The sequence below is a fragment of the Schistocerca cancellata genome, chromosome 8 (assembly GCF_023864275.1).
Source record: "Schistocerca cancellata isolate TAMUIC-IGC-003103 chromosome 8, iqSchCanc2.1, whole genome shotgun sequence".
Taxonomy (NCBI): domain Eukaryota; kingdom Metazoa; phylum Arthropoda; class Insecta; order Orthoptera; family Acrididae; genus Schistocerca; species Schistocerca cancellata.
Window position 1 is genome coordinate 494,422,706 of NC_064633.1, and position 21,485 is coordinate 494,444,190.

At 45.3% G+C, this 21,485-nt stretch overlaps 1 protein-coding gene across 9 annotated transcripts in view; it reads left to right on the forward strand.

Annotated features, from left to right (window-relative positions):
• LOC126095759 (transcriptional enhancer factor TEF-1) overlaps positions 1-21,485 on the forward strand; it is a 759,916-nt gene that overhangs the window by 452,086 nt on the left and 286,345 nt on the right. Inside the window, exon 2 of one of the 9 annotated variants that reach the window (XM_049910560.1) lies at positions 140-207. The exons of the other annotated variants lie outside the window; for them this stretch is intronic. The gene's annotated coding sequence lies outside the window, so the exon portion shown is untranslated. The remainder of the gene's footprint in view (positions 1-139; positions 208-21,485) is intronic. 9 annotated transcript variants of the gene reach the window in all.

Consider the following 21,485-nt stretch of genomic DNA (forward strand, 5'->3'; position numbering starts at 1 on the left):
ACCTCTTGTGTATCGGTTGTGAATAAGTAGTTGCCACTATTTAAGTTCCAACCCTCGTACAAGCCTCGTCATAGTTTGGGGCTAGAGATGGTTGGTGTGACTGTTGAAAGATTTATTTGTCTATTATCTTTTCTTTCAGGTGCCTAATGGCTTCTGTCAGACTAAATCCCGTCTGGGAATATTTTTGGAAATAAAGCAGCAAGTAAAGTACGTAGTAACTTACTCTCTCTTGGCAGTAATTAACAAACAAAAAAAATCATTACTAATATTAAAAATCATTTTTCAGAACTGCATAAAAAGGAAAGGGAAGCTTATTTTAAGACAAATGAAAAAACCAGTGTTTGATTGAAAAAAAAAGACGTTCTGCTCTTCGCAAAACAAAAAAGGCAGTCGAACAATCTACTTTACCGGATATAATTGAGAGAAAAGTAGCTCCGCCGTGGCCTGATAATCATCTGCTATCGTTGCGAACCGATAAAAGTATTATGTAACTCATTATCGTAGACATGCTGCCATACAACGTTGTTGAAGGCGGTGCATTTCATAGGCCCAATTTGACTGCCCCTGACATTCCATCCAGATACAGGAAAATGTCTGATGAATAGAACGACTTTAGTGCCAGAGACGTACGGAAAAGTAAAAGTCTTACTACTTTTAGAAAGGCTGAATGGGCCACCTTTACCACTAACACATGGAGTAATCCAGCAAAGATACGCTCATTGCTGAGTTGCACAGCCCACTTCATTAAAGGCCCCAAGAGGGAAAAAAGGTACACTGACAGCCAGCGTCTTGGAACAAGATAACATAGGGCAGCGTATTTCAGAGAAACTTAACCAAATTATTGCCGAATTTAATTTAACAAATGAAACTCACATGGTTATCTGCGACAATGCTTTTAATATGCAAGCAGCCATGTGTTGTGGAAAATTTGCTTATACGGGTTGCGTAGCTCATACGCTACAGCTAGTTATTCACGATGTTATATGTAAAGACGCTGCTGTAATTGACGTAACAAAAGATGTCGCAAAATGGTAGGACATTTTAAAAGGAGTGAACAAGTTCCAAGAAACATGCAGCTTAACCAAGCACATTTTGATTCTTGATGTCGAAACCCGCTGGAACAGCACTCATTTAATGTTGGAAAGACTCGTTGAACAAAATACTGCTATCAATTTATACATGGTAGAAACGCGGTGGGATAATAGTCCCAACTGCAGAAGAATGGATACAAGTAAGTTACTGTATAACAGTACTTACGTGCTTCAATCAAGCAACACCTGATACATCAAGCGTCTCTTTATCAGTATCTTTAATAATGCCATTGATCGTCATGCTTGATTCAAAATTGACCACAAAAGATGAAGATCCTGAAAACGTAAAGCTTCCCAAGACCCAGTTGTGCGCGTCTGTTAACAGGAGATCATCTTACGCAAGAAATACTCCGCATTTATTAATTGCAACTCTAATAGGCCTCTTTTTAAAACGAAACATTTACTGGCGATGAAACGGAAAACATAAAGACTGACATATTATCATTTCTGCGACAGAATGAGTCTCGGTCAAGTCAAATAGCTCTTATGGGCGTAGGTGTTGATAAGCCTAGAGCTTCCTGTTCAACGTAAGTAAGAAGCAGATATCAAAAATCCATCCTCAAAAAATGAAGATTTATGGGAGTCACATGATAAACTTGCATTACGTGTCACAAGTGGTAACGAGTTGGATTTGGAACATCACTATCCGCCTTTTCAAGATCATTTAACATGTTTTTTAAAAGAGTGTTTGCTTCTGAGGAATGCTGAAATTTATGAATATTGGGCTTCTGCTCCACATACTTATCTACGCCAATTGCACTTATATATTTATCAGCTACTCCTACTAGTGTTCCTAGTGAACAACTGTCCAGCGCAGCGGAACAAATCTGTGGGGACAGGCGATCTAACTTGGTGAAAATGTGGACAAATCATTATTTTTATCTTACAACATAATACTGTTGAACTTTCATTATTATTTCTTTTTCATTGATAGATATCAAAACGCTAGTGGTAATTTGTGATTCATTTGCCTATTATTGTGTATTTTCCAATTGTAATTGTTCTAGTACATTTTAAGTAAATAAATATTATAATTGGCTTTATTTCATAGTGCTGTTATTTATGACAAGTTGCCCTATAATTTTGATCATCTCGTTAAATTGTTATATTTTTAAAAAATCAGTATTGTATTCACATTTTGCCAATCTTGAACGGAATTTCTTGGGGCTATTAAACCCTCGTCTTCGGCCAAAAATCGACCTTCTGTCGGACACTAGCTGTCAATGATATTTTGAATTATCGCTATAACGGGTGACTGAAAATTTAGTTGAGATACCTGTGAACATAAAAAAGAGGTTACAATCCGTAATCTATACACGAACTCTTACTGTAGTGTGTGGCAATTTATGTTTAAACATCAAACTATTAATATTTTCGCACTTCTTCCATTAATACAAAATTAATGCCAAAGGAAGAACAAATGCAAAAATATTTACTACTGACTGTTTTTTTGAGATGAATTTATCTTGATTATCGCAACTTTCGTGTATTAAGTAGCAACTGAGGAAGAATCGTTTGCAAATATTAACGAGTCGGGTTACTGAGACGTTAACCTTAGGTCCTGAACAGTAACAGCCCATACAGGCGAGAAGTATTACGTGGTTGCATTGACACAGTTCACTTGGACAGAAATAGCAGTTGGCAAATAATCGATATACTTCCCAAGTTGCTAGTTATTGCATGCGACTAGTCGCAGTCCACATCTGCGGTTGTAAATCGCAAAAATAGCCTTGATGGAGTGCGATGGGATACAGGTCATGTATTCGTTAAATGCGATTTTAAACTGAGGCAAACCGCAACAAAGAATCTCATTTGCCGAAAAGTAGCAGTCGCGGGAATCAGCGATAGTAACTTGGGAGGTGACGTTGCTGCAGATCCTTCAGCTGTGTTGTATTTGTTGCCGGGGAATGTGTCCTACAACCGATGTGGCCGCAAACTCATCCATATGGACAAGAAACTTAAAACTACTCTGTGTTGAACTAACTTCGAATTTTCTAGAAGTCCTAGCCATTTTCTCATGCTACTTCATCCAGATATTTGTAAATTGACATAATGTAAAACCTTTTGGTAACAGTGTTTATATTTTTTGGGGGAGGGTTTATGACAGCCAAAATTTTTAAAACTGTGGCTCTTTACTTTCCCCTGAACTGAGCAAGGTAAGATAGGCCACGTGTGACATTAAAGTCCTGTTATATGGCTATTTAATCTAAAAGTTTTCTTTCCGAATACATATGAACTCGACAGTATGTTATACTGAAGTAGGCAGCGGATTGTAACCACACTATGGCCGTAATCTAACAAATGGCTTGTTTGGGGATCCGTGTTTACTGGAACGTTTTTGCTTCTGTTATCATATGATTTCACACTGTGGGTTTTCACTGTTAATTGTGATCCAGCCTGTATATATAATGTATTATTCACTTAAGGTTTTTGAAGACCTCATAAAATAAGTGGAAAAGGATTGTTCCTTCTCCTGATAGTTAGCGCTGGAATGAGATTTCATGTTTATTTCTGTTACAGAGAAATGCCTGTTGTGTAGTAATTTTAAACGAGAAAACAAATCCACTTTTATCATCACTAAGTTTAGATTTATTTTTAAACGTCTTACCAAGAGCTCGAGGAAAGCCAAATTATATGTCGCTTGTTGGAAGTGGGAGGAGGGGGATGTCCTCGGACTGACCTTGAGCGTATCACAAAATAGGTGATGGTGTTGGCTCACATCGTTGTTATCTCGCCTGTCTTGTAGAACGTGTGCGCTAGCGAAGTACAAGCAATGGCTGCGCGTTCGGCGTCGGCGGCGGGCGTTTGTCAGTGCCTGCGGTTCCGCGGCGTGCCGTGTTTCGCAACAGCGCGGCGCAGCGGCAGCGGCAGGAGAAAGCGGCAGGCAGCGGCCGTGTGTGGGCGGCCGGTGCTGACTCACTGGGCTAGCCCGCTGCGCGAGCTCACCATTCACTGCTCTGCGCCGGTCCAGCAAACACCGCCAACTCTCTCTCTCTCTCTCTCTCTCTCTCAGCTCTAGACAAGGCCGAAATAATCTGTTCCACCGCGAAAGATAGAAATACGGTCCCACCTTCATAGCACGAACGCCAAATCCCAATTATCAAGTGATTGTGGAATAGAAAAATAACTACTACAAGCGCCTCATGGCGAAAAGGCGGGTGGACCCGAAACTAGAAAAAGCACGAATATGTCGCTTGGAATATTAAATAGTGAAAACAGCATCTGAAGGAGGAAACTCGACGGTTTTGACATTGTTTCACCTTGTAGTACTTAATTGTTCAAATGACTCTGAGTACTATGGGACTTAACATCTGAGGTCATCAGTCCCCTAGAACTTAGAACTACTTAAACCTAACTAACCTAAGGACAGCACACACATCCATGCCCGAGGCAGGATTCGAACCTGCGACCGTAGCGGTCACGCGGTTCCAAACTGAAGCGCCTAGAACCGCACGGCCACACCGGCCGGCTGTAGTACTTACCACGTCTCTGTTGTTGTAGTCTGGGTCCCATTTCGTGAACGTTCACAGAAAGGGAATCATCTGGGTGAAGTCTATTCATAACAGACGAGTAATTGTCGAGTGACGAGTGCTTTGGCGGCTCTACTTGGCGAGAAAGCGACAAGTGGGTGGGCGGGCGTAAGTTTACAGAAAGTTTGAGAAGGGAGGGCGTGTAAGTGTCGACTGGTGTTGAGTGTTCACTGCAAAATAAGCGAAAGGCGAAGCAAGCAGTTCATCTTGCAGCAACGACTATCGTAGTAAGAAATAAAACATGTAAATAAGATAGATTTGCGTAGAGAATCCGTAAAGAACCGCACTTGAAAACCAGAAAGAACACCTAAGCACACTGCTAATATTAAGAAGTCGATTCAATTTTCTATTGGAAGTACCGCGATGTAAAACATAGAGTACAGGCAATAATCTAAGAGACGCCTTTCATGCGGAAACAAGTCAGGCAGTGTGTTTTACGTTCCTCCTCCTGGGTGCAGTCTAAGAACCCTGGCACACATCTTTGTACTAAGGAAGTCAGTTGTTTCTGTGTTCATTTATGAAGCTCGTCGTAGTACAGTTTTAAAAATAAATAAAATTACAGGGTATTTCAAAATGATTGTAGCTATTACAAACAACTATTACTATTTAATTCATAGCGATAGATCGGTAAGAGGACGCAAAAGAAAACTAAAAGAATGCGATCCTTGAGGAAGTGCGGTGACTCAGAAACTCCGGACTTAATACCTGTGGATATCTTTTTATGGGTTTATGTGAAGGACACTGTGTACGTGCTTCCTTTGCCGAAAACAATTCCAAATTTGAAAATATGCATTTATAATTCTCTCGCGTCAGTGCCGGCACGTGTGCTTCATTCAGCATGTGTGGCTTAAAATGGGTTATTAGGTTAAATGTTGTCTGTGGCCGCGGGGATTCAGGTAGAACACCTATAAAGTGTGTAATTTTTCTATAAAATTTCTTTTACGAACTGTAATTCACAGCGATGTCTCTCACCATTATATAGTTACAGCATCCTGCCATATACTGACTGACCGGAAACTTAATTTTCTGTTTAATTTCCTTCACTCGGAACCCCAGGATTCGTATCAGCGTTTGCAAGTCATCGATTGCGGCTGTCTTATTTTAGTGTACGAAACATTTCAGTTTCCATATGTAGTCCTGCTGCACATGAGCAGTGTAAATGCGACAGTATCATCGTCCCTGCAATAAACCTTGTTGTGGATGCACAGAGACGTGACGGAAAAGAAAGAACGGAACGAAGACGGACCAGTAATGCGCTCTACTAAACAAATGATACTCGCAATTGTCCACTAGTGAGTGAGTCGAGTTGAGAGAAGCTGTTTAATGGACTCTGTGTCCCTTGTTGGATCGGATCCGCCGAATCATTCTATTAAACTAAAAGGTTTAGTTACTGAATCACTTGCCAGTTAACTAATAGTTAATGTGATCAATATTTGACGTTAAGCACGTGTGAGATCTTTGTGGCTGAAGACGCAAAACTCTAGTTATGTCGAGTCTCTTAATTTCAAATTATTCAGCCAGAGACTAATGAAGAAGTTTAGAGACTGTTTGACAGTTTTTAAATCTTGTTGGAAGTCGCTAAGTGCACTCATTATCAAACACAGGATGAGTATAATCTCGATAATTTTGTCTTGATTTTGAGAAAAAGATAGTTTAAAGCGCAGCTCAATGTTTATGGCGTCATGTCTCCTGAAATATTTATCGGACAGTGATACAGTTTTGCATGTACATTCAGTGGTATAAGCGGATAATAGTAGTAAAGAATAAAGCATCGCGCCTGATGCTGAGGTTTCACCATATGAACAGGAAAATGTAGCAAACGATAAATTTTATTCTTTTCATTATTTGGTCTTATTTGGTCGTTGAGGGGGGGGGGGGGATGTTAGCGAGAAGAAGGGACGGGAAGGTTTGAAATTGGATGTAAAGTTTGTTGAAAGTCGGTTAGTAGATAAATATAGCAGAGTTATCTGCGCGCCGTAAGTTACGCTGCCGCAAGAAATACACACACACTTTCTAACTTTAACACGTGTCTTATTATGTTAAACAGTTAACGTAAGATTATGTCGCTTATTGATCAGATTATAACAGCACTTTAAATTTTTAAATTTGGTCAACAGTTATATGAAATACTGAATATCACATTTTTATGCTCGTGGAAGCCGTTAGACAGACAAACTGCAACTCGAAGCGGATGACCGTTGTAGTAGTTAGGTAACAGATTTGAAATGACGCACACACGGAAAAGGGCCTTCTGAGCACAGGGTACATTTCACAAGCACTCCTTTCTCGTAAACACTTTCGAACAAGTCAGTCGTATCGTCACTACTGCAAACCACACTGCCGACCAACCAGAAACAAATAGTTGAGAAGTGGGACCAGGACGAGCACGACAGCTAATGCATTCTGATAAACAGACGTTCACACCTGTGCTTTGGAGAGATCAGGTGGAGGTTAGCTATTTAATTGAACACTACCCAAATTACTGGATCGGGTCCAGTGAACCATTTTGCTAAACTACGTGATCAAACAATGCTGTCCAGACACGTTCTGTTATTAAGTTACTCGCCACTCGTCGGCCTGGTGTGAACCAGCCCTTAGAGACAACTGCTCAAACATATAGGTGGCTGTCAGATGAAAACCGAACACCCGCCACAGTAGCACCATGCAATGGTCCCATTCAAAAATAATCACCACACGTGTTGAGACATTTATCCCACTGGGAGGCGACACAATCAATTCTTGTTTCGTAGAACGTAGACGGCCGCTGACGTATCCACATCCACTTGAGCACTTCCTCCTCCGACTGAAGCTGATGTCCACGCATGTCTTTCATCACGCCGCGAAAGATGGGGAAGTCACATGGTGAAAGATGCCGGCTGCACGGAGCATGTTGGAGTGTTTCCCAACCAAACTGCTGAAGTGTAGCCGTCGTCCTGTTGGCACTGTGTGGGCGTGCGTTATCGTATAACCGGGTGGTTCCGCCAGACAGAATTCCCATGCGCTTGGACTTTATCCCGCGTTGAACTTCGTGCAAAGTGTTTCCATAACTTTGCACATTGATTATGGCCCAACGCTCGACAGCAGAGGGCCCCTGCAATCGAAGCAGGAGATCGTCATCAACCTACCGGAAGTTGTGTGAGGAAATCTGAATTTTATTGGCGAGGTGGATGTGGGATGTTTCTACTATTGGCTTTGTCTTTTGCTCTCGGGCTTTCGGGATGCTGTCGGACGGGATCATCCTGTTGCACGATAAAACTCGTCCCCACACTGCCAATCAGACGGAAGGCTACGCTTCAGGGATTTGGTTGGGAAATAACTGCAGCATCCTTCGTACAATCCGGATCTTTCACCGTGTGATTTTCACCTCTTCGGCGACCTGAAGGAAGACGTGCGTGTACGTCAGTTTCAGTCAGACGAGGAGGTACAAGAGCTGCTGCGGTTGTGGATCCGTCAGCAGCTGACGGCATTCTACGAAACAGGAATTGATTTTTTTTTAATGAACACACCGCCATTTGACTGTATTGTTGTTTATTTAATTACGACCCAGGTTTCGGCCCCTTTATGCCATTTTCAAGTTATTGAGTTTATGTCATTAACATAGATTGCAAGACAAAATGGTTCAAATGGCTCCGAGCACTATGGGACTTAACTGCTGAGGCCATCAGTCCCCTAGAACTTAAAGCTACTTAAACCTAACTAACCTAAGGACATCACACACATCCATGCCCGAGGCAGGATTCGAACTTGCGACCGTAGCGGTCGCGCGGTTCCAGACTGTAGCGCCTAGAACCACTCGGCCACCCCAGCCGGCCATTGCAAGACATCAGGCTCAAAATTGATCATCTCGTCTCCCATTGAGATGAATGTCTTAACGAATGTGGTGATTACTTTTGAATGGGACCATTCTATGGTGTTCGGCTTTCATTTGACTGCCCTCATAGCTAGAGGTGACGAGCGCAAGGAAAGAGGCCAGTAAGGTGAGGTGCCGCAGCTGCGACCACTCAGCTCTCCAGCACGGCCGTGGGCGTGCTCGCAGTGTGCACGGCACGCGTGTGCGTGAGGGGGGAGGGGGCACGACATCTGCTCTAAATCAATAGAACGCGCCCTAGCCCCGGCACCCTTCCCTGCGCCCCGCTCTGTTATGCGTGGAATCCGGCTATGACGACAACGCACCCCACGGCGTGGCATGGCCGCTAGCGGACACCGCGCCGTGCTCCCTACATATCTCACCGACGCTGCCGGCAATCTTTTCCTCCCACTTCAGTACCGTGCGTCTCGTGATGCATTGTTAGTGCAGAATAGCCCCTGGTGGAAGACGTGAACCTCCATTCACTACACATACTCCACACAAGTCACTGTTCCGATGTTTTAACTGAAGTCAATTGATCAGTTGACTTCGTAGTAGCTGAGGAGAGCTCCGCCTACCATCCTCCAAGGAAGCCATGGGTCTGAAGATGGGTATATAAATATAACTGAAACCGGTCACCTATGTTATTGAGACATAAGTGTTGTGATCAAGACTGAACTTTATTATATTTTAACTAATCTATTGATCACTGTATTCCAAAAATGTTTACCAAAATTGTATTGTTCCGATGGTCGAAGAAGGGTTAAGTGCAACAACATCATCCGTCAGTCACTTATCGTACATCACCTGATAAGCGGCGAGACGTACTACACTAGCAGCTTGTAGTTATTCACGGTGTGTAATTAGTTGTGACACCCATAATGCATCATCGGCTCGAGAAGTCGAACAGAGACTTTTGGAAAATGATACTATGTAGTAGGAGAGTATTATGCTGCACTACACCTAATGGAAACTTACTACTTATCTTTCGAGATGAGTACCGACAGTAGCAAGTAAAGCATTCCTGAAAAATAATTTTGCTTATACATGGGTACACAGCCTCCATATATTGTTCAAATGAATACGTTGTCCCTTACGAATTGGAAAAGTGTAGAGGTCATTATGGTCATATTGCCATTTGAAAGGCCGGCCTGGGTGGCCCAACGGTTCTAGGCGCTACAATCGGGAACCGCGCGACCGCTACGGTCGCAGTTTCGAATCCTGCCTCAGGTATGGATGTGTGTGATGTCCTTAGGTTAGTTAGGTTCTAAGTTCTAGAGGACTGATGACCTTAGCAGTTAAGTCCCATAGTGCTCAGAGCCATTTGTTATTTGAAAGATTCCCAAAAATGTTACATTCATTGACGGAAAAAAGAAACGCAACACCAAAAAAGAATTAATGTAGAGTAATGAAACTACAGGAATACATGTGTCTAGGTAACATATTTAAGTGATTAACTTGGTAAGAACACAGGCTAATGTAAACACGTGATTAGCTATTCCAAATGTGAAATGATGGTACATGTGTAACCGCCAGAATGTTGAATGCAAGCCGCAAAAGTGCGTGCATTGGGCTGTACATGTGCTGGATGCCAATTTGTGGGATGGAGTTCCATGTATGTTGCACTTTGTCGGTCAGTACAGTGACGGTTAATGCTGTTTTTGGATGGCGCTGCAGTTGTCCTCCGATGATGTCCCATATGTGTTCAACTGGCGACAGATCTGGCGGTCGCGAAGGCCAAGGCAACGTGTTAACACACTGTGTAACAGCGATATGTGAGCGAGCGTTGCCTTGCTGGAAAACACCCCCTGGATTGATGTTCATGAATGGCAGCACAGAAGTCGAATCACCAGATTTAAGTACAAATTTGCAGTCAGGTTGCGACCCGGACCATAACTCCGGGTGTAGATCCAGTTTGTCTAGGACGCACACAGGTTAATTGGAGGCCTTAACTGGCCTCCTCCTAACCAACGCTGAGGCAGAACCAGCTTTCATCAGAAAACACAAGAGACCTCTACCCTGCCCTGTAATGAGCTCTCGCTTGACACCTCTGAAGTCGCAGATGACTGTGGTTTGGGGTCAGTGGAATGCACGGTACAGAGCGTCTTGCTTGGAGCTATCCTTGAAGTAATCTATTTGTAACAGTTCGTTGTGTCACTGTGGTGGTAACTGTTTCAGGTGCAGTATGATATTTCAAAGACATACACCGAACACTTGCGTTCTTCCCTCTCGGTAACGCCTCGTGGCCATCCGGAGCAGAGTGTTCTTGCGACCGTACATACTTGCCTTCACCGCTGCCAGCAATCATGTACAATGGCTACATTCATTCTCTTCTTTTTACAGTATTGCAGAAGTAACATCCAGCTTCTAATAGCGATCGTTCAAACTCTTGAGACGTTTATAATGTTCTTTGTCGCCCTAAAGGCATTGTTGACTGACAACTCTTCACCTCCAATCTCACAGGTAACTAACGCTCACGACCGTTACAGCATGTATTTAAAGAAAAGTTGATTTGCATTCTCATAGTGGCACTGCTGGCGCCACTCTTATGCAGCTGGTGCGAAATGTGAACAAACATCATCATTCAGATGTAGAAACACGCCTAGCAACTTTCGTTTATGTCGCACGACTCCTTGCAGTCGCGATTTTTTCCGTCAGTGTATGTTCATATCGGGTATAAATCAGATATTAGGAAGTTTTATCTGGAAGTATTTGTTTTGAGTATAGAGAAACATGGACGAACAAGAATGATGGCATTAAATGCTTTTCAAAATGTGTTGCGACGGAAGAGCGGGAGAAAAGAACTTTGTGGCAAATTTCACTTGATAGGACAGATTGGGACCCATGAAGGAATAGTTAGTGTGGTAACTGAGAGAAATGTTAAGGATAAAAATTGGAGTGGGGTTGGCGAGGGGTAGGGTGGGGAGGTTGGAGACTAAGTAAGACTACAGTAAGCAGGTTCGAGCGGACTGAAAACGTCGACAGCGCGATGATATGAATAACTGTGTATTACGCGACAAAGTGAACCGTAGACCCCGACGTAGTACGAACGAAATTTGTCATTGTGACTAGGTACAGCCATATTCCAGTCCAAGCATGAAAAGCGGACGCGGAAAATTGTTTCTGCGGGCAGTCGTGACGGCTTTATCGACATGGGAGGGAAGCAGTAGTGACAATACTGACGGAAAATGTGATAAAACGCTCAAGAAAAATGTTAATTATTATTACTTTGCAAATAATGGCAGGAGGGACGATATGCCGAGCAGAATGGCATTAAAGTATCTAAACCGGAAGAAGACGAGGCGAAGTACACACAATAAATATTGAATATGGCTATAAAGCAACAATGTCACTGGCGCTATGAACAATAGAAACCAAAATAAAATTCACGAAAACTTCGCAATTTTGTCGCTTAGAAGTGGACTTCAACAAGAATAGCAAGGACACTCCGGAACAAAAATTGAGAATGGGATTAGGTTAAGAAAGTGATGGAATAAACAAGTCATCACGTGCGAACTAGGAAACGTACTTTTATAAAAGGTATGCTATACTAGATTTTTACGAAAGACCATATTTAAACCAACCAGTGGCTTATTCATACAAAATGTGGTGTAATTCACATTGCACTGTAATTAAACTTTGTCACATTAATAGTGTGCGAAAATAGTTGTGAAACATGTGCCGATTAGTGTTTAATTGCTGTGCTGTGCACTGCATATGCGTATTAAAGTGCTCTATTCGTAAGAATACTGGGTTGTATTGTGTTGCTATCTCCATCTCTGTGTCTCAGGCATCAACATGGAGGTCTTCAGTTCGTTTTGCTGAGTTATCCTTGTATTCATCCATCTTGAGTCTGAAGGAATACTTCGTTTCTTCTTCCAAAATCAAGAAGAAAGCACGTCTAGACAGTCTGCTGTGCAAATAAACATCACATTCTCAGGACTTCACAGTTGGTAAGAAAGTTGTTGTGGCCGAACTGTGCCCGAGTGCGCCTTGCTCTTAAGCCCTCGTAATATCGAAGCGAACACAAGCGAACGTGCAACCGCGAAAGAGAATTGCGTCCGGTGTAAACGTTTTTCGTGTGTGAGCAAACGGCTTACTGCTTTATTCAGTTCCCATCCGGTACTGTTGGCGTGTTTTCCGTGGTTTGTAGGTCTTTCCGCGAACCATGAAAGGAAGGTGGTGTACTTACCACTTCGGCGCGAGCCGTACAAAAAACCCTCATCTGTTATCATGTCCACTATCGTTGTTGTTGAAATGAGGCATGAACGATGGAGATGCCCAAAGAGAGTGTAATCACCCTCGTGGGATACAAAAGATCCACAGCACCAATGACAAAGGAAAGGAAACATGATTTGCAGAAAATTGTCGAAACACTCAGTTCTTACTGGGGACGTCAGAAAGACGAAACAGTTCATTGGATGCGGGGGAAACGGAGTGAATAAGTACAAGCTTTGTAATCATTTTTATTAAAAATAATCAGCACAATAAATTTCGTTGAAAGTAAAGAGGTGCGAAAATAGATAAAGTGCCCTGATAAAAATTAAAGATACCGAAGGACCTTGCCATTCTCGTTGCTTGCGATCATGGTATCGGTAATAAAATGGTTCAAATGCCTCTGAGCGCTATGGGACTTAACATCTGAGGTCATCAGTCCCCTAGAACTTAGAACTACTTAAACCTAACTAACCTAAGGACAACACACACATCCATGCCCGAGGAAGGATTCGAACCTGCGACCGTAGCGGTCGCGGAGTTCCAGACTGAAGCGCCTAGAACCGCACGGCCACACCGGCCGGCTATCTGTAATCACAAGGTTGATATATCACTGTTACGTTACAGATTTTTGATGATAAATTATCATCTTTCCCGGCGGAGGTTCGAGTCCTCCCTCGGGCATGGCTATGTGTGTTTGTCCTTATGATAATTTAGATTAAGTAGTGTGTAAGCTTAGGCACTGATGACCTTAGCAGTTAAGTCCCATAAGATTTCACACACATTTGAACATTTTTGAATCATTCTGTCTGCCTTGTAACAAACTATATAGCAGATTTTATCGAGTAGCCTATTTGATAGGTCGTATGCCTATGTGTATTTCACATTTCGTTAATAATATTTTATTGATGTTACCTTCCTTATGTGTTTCGAAAAATCCTAGAAGTTCTTCGCATATGTCGCTCCAGACTACAGAAACTAACTTATATTTCGCATTATTGAAATGCGTAACGTGCAGTATCGTAAATTTCTCCAGTTGATAATAGCATTTTATCAGGTTACATTTGGCGTCGGTAAATAATTTTGTCCTCAGTTGTGATGTGAAGCCAGCGAAAAGCGTCAGCTGACATACGTGCAAAGATTTGGACTTTATGCCAAGGAAGCCTGGAACTGCAGTTCTGTGTGAAGTGTACTACCTCCACGCATTTCACAAACCGGATCACCTGGATTTCTCTTTCCCTACGACATTTTGCTTATTTGATCAAAAAGCAGCGCTCTCGCCCAGTAAAATAAATCCTCTCTGAATATCAAGTTTTACATAGGAGCTTTAGTTATGATTACAGTGTTGTACACTGTGTGCCGGTTACTAATAATAAAAAAAGAGGCGCAGCGTTCATAGGCTATGTTCGTTATATCGTGTTCTCTTTCGTTCCCTCTAGTCAAGTGTAAACACTTGTTTACTGCCGGCCGGAGTGGTCGATCGGTTCTAGACGCTTCAGTCTGGAACCGCGCGTCCGCTACGGTTGCAGGTTCGAATCCTGCCTCGGGCATGGATGTGTGTGATGTCCTTAGGCTGGTTAGGTTTAAGAAGTTCTAAGTTCTAGGGGACTGATGACCCCAGCTGTTAAGTCCCATAGTGCTCAGAGCCATTTGAACTTGTTCACAGATACAAGCGAATGATAGTAAACACTGGTGAATTGACTACGGATGCGCTGCGGTGTAAAGAGGTCTTTAGAAGTACTAGGGAGTGGACGTGTAGTGTCTTGGCGGCGCCGCGGCACGCCCGCGCTTAAACACAGGGGCGTCACGTATACCTATACTCACATTAAAACGACCTTCGACAAAGAAAGCCCCTCTTGCTTTGTTTCGGAGCATTTTCTACATAAGATTGCGTTTAGGTACATAAACAGGTGTTATCAGCGATTTAAAATCTGCTTGAGGAGATATCGTTACGGCAAATTGCTTACGTCTCATCCTCCGAAGCCGCACATAACTGGTATCCCAAATCTTTGTCAAATTAACTCACTCCCCCCCCCCCCCCCCGAAATATGCTAATGTTTATGAAAATTGTGAAAACCAGAAGGAATAGCACGAATCACTTCAGAATCGGAGGAAGTGGAGAACAGTGGAACTACACTCCTGGAAATGGAAAAAAGAACACATTGACACCGGTGTGTCAGACCCACCATACTTGCTCCGGACACTGCGAGAGGGCTGTACAAGCAATGATCACACGCACGGCACAGCGGACACACCAGGAACCGCGGTGTTGGCCGTCGAATGGCGCTAGCTGCGCAGCATTTGTGCACCGCCGCCGTCAGTCTCAGCCAGTTTGCCGTGGCATACGGAGCTCCATCGCAGTCTTTAACACTGGTAGCATGCCGCGACAGCGTGGACGTGAACCGTATGTGCAGTTGACGGACTTTGAGCGAGGGCGTATAGTGGGCATGCGGGAGGCCGGGTGGACGTACCGCCTAATTGCTCAACACGTGGGGCGTGAGGTCTCCACAGTACATCGATGTTGTCGCCAGTGGTCGGCGGAAGGTGCACGTGCCCGTCGACCTGGGACCGGACCGCAGCGACGCACGGATGCACGCCAAGAGCGTAGGATCCTACGCAGTGCCGTAGGGGACCGCACCGCCACTTCCCAGCAAATTAGGGACACTGTTGCTCCTGGGGTATCGGCGAGGACCATTCGCAACCGTCTCCATGAAGCTGGGCTACGGTCCCGCACACCGTTAGGCCGTCTTCCGCTCACGCCCCAACATCGTGCAGCCCGCCTCCAGTGGTGTCGCGACAGGCGTGAATGGAGGGACGAATGGAGACGTGTCGTCTTCAGCGATGAGAGTCGCTTCTGCCTTGGTGCCAATGATGGTCGTATGCGTGTTTGGCGCCGTGCAGGTGAGCGCCACAATCAGGACTGCATACGACCGAGACACACAGGGCCAACACCCGGCATCATGGTGTGGGAGCGATCTCCTACACTGGCCGTACACCACTGGTGATCGTCGAGGGGACACTGAATAGTGCACGGTACATCCAAACCGTCATCGAACCCATCGTTCTACCATTCCTAGACCGGCAAGGGAACTTGCTGTTCCAACAGGACAATGCACGTCCGCATGTATCCCGTGCCACCCAACGTGCTCTAGAAGGTGTAAGTCAACTACCCTGGCCAGCAAGATCTCCGGATCTGTCCCCCATTGAGCATGTTTGGGACTGGATGAAGCGTCGTCTCACGCGGTCTGCACGTCCAGCACGAACGTTGGTCCAACTGAGGCGCCAGGTGGAAATGGCATGGCAAGCCGTTCCACAGGACTACATCCAGCATCTCTACGATCGTCTCCATGGGAGAATAGCAGCCTGCATTGCTGCGAAAGGTGGATATACACTGTACTAGTGCCGACATTGTGCATGCTCTGTTGCCTGTGTCTATGTGCCTGTGGTTCTGTCAGTGTGATCATGTGATGTATCTGACCCCAGGAATGTGTCAATAGAGTTTCCCCTTCCTGGGACAATGAATTCACGGTGTTCTTATTTCAATTTCCAAGAGTTTATAATAAGTGATGACGATCTCAGAGAGGTGGCGTGCACATAGACCCAGTAGCTTCCTCTTTTGTGTGCCCAGACGGTCATTTTGACGCCACACTCAGTCGATGCAATGCTGTCAAACCAAGTGTAAACGTGCAAGCAAATACCGAGCTGCCTCGTCGACGACAAAGGATACTATTGCTGCACCCGATTGAATTCGATCTGGGCAGATTGACTGGTCTCCGGCAAACGGGTTTGTCGTACCGTGACATTGCGGCTCGCACAGAGCACGCTGCTATGATAGTGATGCCTGCGTGGAACCAGTGGATAGGAGGAGGTCACGCACGTCGACGGCCGGATGTCGGACTTCATAACCACATCGGGCAATGCCTGCTATCTTGTCCCCATGGCCGTAACCGATAGAATACGGGTAGCTTCGTCCACAGCATTGACTCAAAGCTGGAGCACTGCAACGGGTGTGAACACCTCTGCGTCGACGGTGCGACGCCTTCTACTGAAGGCTAGACTAGCGGCACATATGTCATTGCGTCAGATTCCATTGTCCAGAAAGTTGCAAAGCGTCTCACTGCTGTAGGCACGTTGTTGCCATTACAGGCGTGCTGAGTGTCTACATATGGTGTTTTTGGACGGGTCCCAGTTCAGCGCCGGCCACGGTGGTCTAGCGGTTCTGGCGCTGCAGTCCGGAACCGCGGGACTGCTACGGTCGCAGGTTCGAATCCTGCCTCGGGCATGGGTGTGTGTGATGTCTTTAGGTTAGTTAGGTTTAAGTAGTTCTAAGTTCTAGGGGACTTATGACCTAAGATGTTGAGTCCCATAGTGCTCAGAGCCATTTTTTTGAACCCAGTTCAGCATGTCGTGCAGTGTGGACCGCGTACGTGGTAGATGCAAACGTGTTTAAAGCACTTCATCTGGGCAGACAGCATTGTTGAGCCGCTCAGCTGACAACCGCCAGGTGTGATGGTTTGGGACGCCACTGGCTGTAACACGCGATCTAGCCTATTATGCACTGAAGGTAATCTCAACAGCGAAGCACATCTTAAAACACAAAGCACTGCCCCTCCATGCGATATTTCACCAGGACAATGTCCAGCGACATGTAGCGAGGATTGTGCAAGCCTTCGTTGAAGAACGACGGATACCACTGCTTTCCTGGCCTTTACTTTCGCTCGATACGTCGCCCTTGGAACATGTCTGGGATATTGTCGGTCGGCAACTTGTTCGTTCACGTCCTGCAACCTCTGTCAATGTTTTGAGGTCGCGTCGACAAACCGCGTGACAGTGTGTTCCCAAACATCACATCCAAGTCCTCCTTTATTCCATGCCACGACTCCTAATAGCTATGATTGCAGCGCGTCACGGCTTCACACTGTACTGAATTCTCCCGGTCAAAGTGGATGCACAGTTCTGTATTTCTAATTACTTGTGTATTGTCATGTCCATAGTCTATGGATTAGATTTCAATGTAATCACATGTTGTCAAATGGGTGTTGCAATTTTCATAAACAGAGGTGTATATGTGCTCATTTACGACGGAGGTCCATACAACTGAAGTGAATGTATTGCAGCATATTCTCCCTCATTCCTTTTTTTTTGGGGGGGGGGGGGGAGAGGGACTTCCTTGGATCGCGTTTGAATCGATTTGCCACCGTGTTTACATTTTCGTGTATGTATATCCTTCACTGTCTCTGTATAGCGTTTCATCGGTTCTCGGTCCTTGGTCCTTGGTAGGGGGTTGAGAGGCTCGACTTCATTTTCCGGAACCCTTCAGCCATAGACTTTCTATTCGGAATTATTTCGTCGTCTTTTTGTTTTATTTTCTTCACATTTTATAACTAGCTATGGAATGGCTTCATTCTAGGCAGAAATTATATTCTTCTAAAATAGGTGTTTAAGAAAATATAAGGACCCTCTGCAAAGTTCGGCGAATGGTCCTAGAAACTAAAGGAAACAAGAGTCACAAACAAAAGTGACCTTCAAAGTAGTCATCATTAATTACAACACACTTTTGACATCACTTGTAAAGCTGTTTCAGACTGTCAGCAAATGTTTTTTGTGAACTCGCCAGCCGCACGTGGTCTTGTGGTTAGCGCTGCTGACTCTCGATCACGGGGCCCGGGGTTCGATTCCTGCCCGGTTTGCGAAGTTTCTCTGCTCAGGACTGCATGTGTTCTTTTTTCCCCCCCTCATCATCATATCATATCACCACCACCACCAACAACAACAACGACAACAACAACAACAACAACGGCCGGAGTGGCCGAGCGGTTCTAGCCGCTACAGTCTGGAGCCGCGCGACCGCTACGGTCACAGGTTCGAATCCTGCCTCGGGCATGGATGTGTGTGCTGTCCTTAGGTTAGTTAGGTTTAAGTAGTTCTAAGTTCTAGGGGACTGATGACCACAGCAGTTACGTCCCATAGTGCTCAGAGCCATTTGAGCCATTTTGAACCACCACCAACGCGGAAGTTGCCGAAGTGGCGTCAAAAGAAACGACTTGCTCCAGGGGACCACCAGCCAGTAATGCCATACTTATATTATTCATTTCTTGTGGAGTTGCTCGAAACTCCATGGGTACGCGTTGTTGGATATCCGCATCATTACGGGAAATGAGACCTGGTGCTACCAATACGATCCAGAGATCATTATTGTCCGTGGCATGGTATTCGTCGTGATCGCCGCCTCAGTGGGTAGAAATTCATGATAGGCCAAACACATGCTGTCGATGACGATTAACATCACGTCATGGGTGGCTGTCGCTTGATCTCCGGATCATACTGGTAGCACCAAGCCTCATTTCCCGTAATGATGCGGATATCCAACGACGTGTGATCACCGTGCTGCTAGCGATTCAATAAGAAGCGTTTATTAACAGTCTCGAACAGCTTTACAACGGATGGCAGAAGTGTGTTCTAGTTGATTGTGATTGTTTTGCAGGCCAGGATAGGTATTTTGTTTGTAATTGTTTTTTCATTATTTTCTGAGACAAGTCACCGAGCTTTTCAGACGCGCACCTTGTTCACTGATCAGCCAGAACATTATGACCACCGACCTACTATAGATATAAACCCGTCCAGGCAGTATCACCGTTACCTGGCGAAGAATGACTAGTCAGACGCATGCATGGTGCACATAGTATCAGTGAGCGTGCTGTCGATGTGTAGAATGGGGAAGGCGAGCAATCTGGCTAAGTTTGACCTAGGGCAGATTATGAAGGCCTGGAGGTACAGGAAGAGAATTTCTGAAACTGCACGACCTGTCGGGTATCTCTGACGCGTGGAGAAATGAAGGTGAAACCACGTCCAGACGTCGTGGGGGTGGGGCGGCCACCCCTCATTAGAGATGTCGAACGTCGTAGGCTGCGCAGATTGGTAAAACAGGAAAGGCGGCGATCTGTGGCGGAACTAATATCAGACTTCAATGCTGGGCAGAGTGCAAGACTGTTTTGAACACACCGTCCAAGGAACACTCCCAACGATGGCGCTCGCAGCCGACGACTGATGCATGTGCCAATGTCAACACCGCGACATCGGCAACTGCCACTGAAATGGGCACGTGACCATCGGCAATGGACGTTGGTGCTGTGGCAGAGGGTTGCAAGGTCTAATGAATCCCATTACCTTCTTCATCATGCCGATGGGAGGGCGCGAATCTGTCGTCTTCCAGGGGAACAGCTGCTTGAACCCTGTACTGCGATCCGGAGACAATCTGGCGGCGGCTCCATTATTCTGTGGGGAACATTCACGTTGGCATCCTTGAGTCCAGTGGAGCTCGTACAGAGCACCGTGGTGGCCAAGAAGTATTGTACACTGGTTGCAGGCCATGTCCTTCATGGCGATCAAGTTTCCTGATGGCAGTGACATTTTTCAACAAGATCATAGACCATTTCACAAGGCTAGGAGTGTGATGGAGTCGTTCGAGGAACACAGCGGCGAGTTCCAGTTAATGTGCTGGCCCCTCGGCTCTCCAGATCTGAACCCTATCGAACACATCTGCGAAGTGTAGCGTCAGAGCTCATCGCTCCCCTCTCCAGAATTTATGGGAATTAAGTGGCTTGTGTGTGCAGATGTGGTGCCAACTCCCTTCAGCGACTTACCAATGCCTCATTGCTTGCATGCCAGCCGGCCGAGGTGGCCGAGCGGGTCTAGGCGCTTCAGTCTGGAACCGCGCGACCGCTACGGTCACAGGTTCGAATCCTGCCTCGGGCATGAATGTGTATGAGGTCCTTAGGTTAGTTAGGTTTAAGTAGTTCTAAGTTCAAGGGACTGATGACCTCAGAAGGTAAGTCCCATAGAGCTCAGAGCCTTCCATGCCACGACGCGTCGCCGCGGTTATCCGTGCCAAACGTGGTTATACCGGCGATTATGTAGGTGGTCATAAAGTTCTGGCTAATCAATGTGTGGCGCGCGGGATTAGCCGAGCGGTCTGAGGCACTGTAGTCTGGACTGTGTGGCTGGTCCCGGCGGAGGTTCGAGTCCTCCCTCGGGCATGGGTGTGTGTGTGTGTTTGTCCTTACGATAATTTAGGTTAAGTAGTGTTTAAGCTTAGGGACTGATGACCTTAGTAGTTAAGTCCCATAAGATTTCACACACATTTGAACTAATCAATGTGTGTATGTGTATGTGTGTGTGTGTGTGTGTGTTTGGGGAGGGGGGGTACTATATTTGTCTATTTCATATTTGTGTCCAACACCACAACCGCCATCTCTGCAATAACTACTACTAATTATCTGACTCCATACATTTCATTTTTCTGCCTACAATTGACGCTGACTTTAATTATTTCGGTTGGTGGTGCAATAACGTAACTACATAGGAATCTTACTTCTTTCCTTTTATTGTTCACCTTTGTTGTGTTATCACTTGAAGAGCAGTCGCCGTCCTGGATTCTGTCATTTTCTGAAGTCTGAACACCGTCGTCTAAACCTAATATAGGAGGGAAAATTTTGTCAGCGAATAGTGCACTCCTAGAGCTTGGGTTCCTGACCGCTGCAGTCAATCGTAACTCCCTTTCACTTAGGCTAAGCGAAAATGCCTTTGGTTCCATCAGACGCTGATTTGCTGGCTGGTTAGATTGCCTCGGTTTGCTTTAGTCGAGAGGGCGGCCAACCGCGCACAGCATCTTGAGCAGAGCAGGCGCTCCCAGGGCTCTGCAAAGCGACCGCACCACTCTAACATAGCCTGTAGCCGATTCTGGAGCATAATCAGATTCTGTCGTCAGATCTCTGTGCTAGCAAGTTCTAGTCATAACCCAAG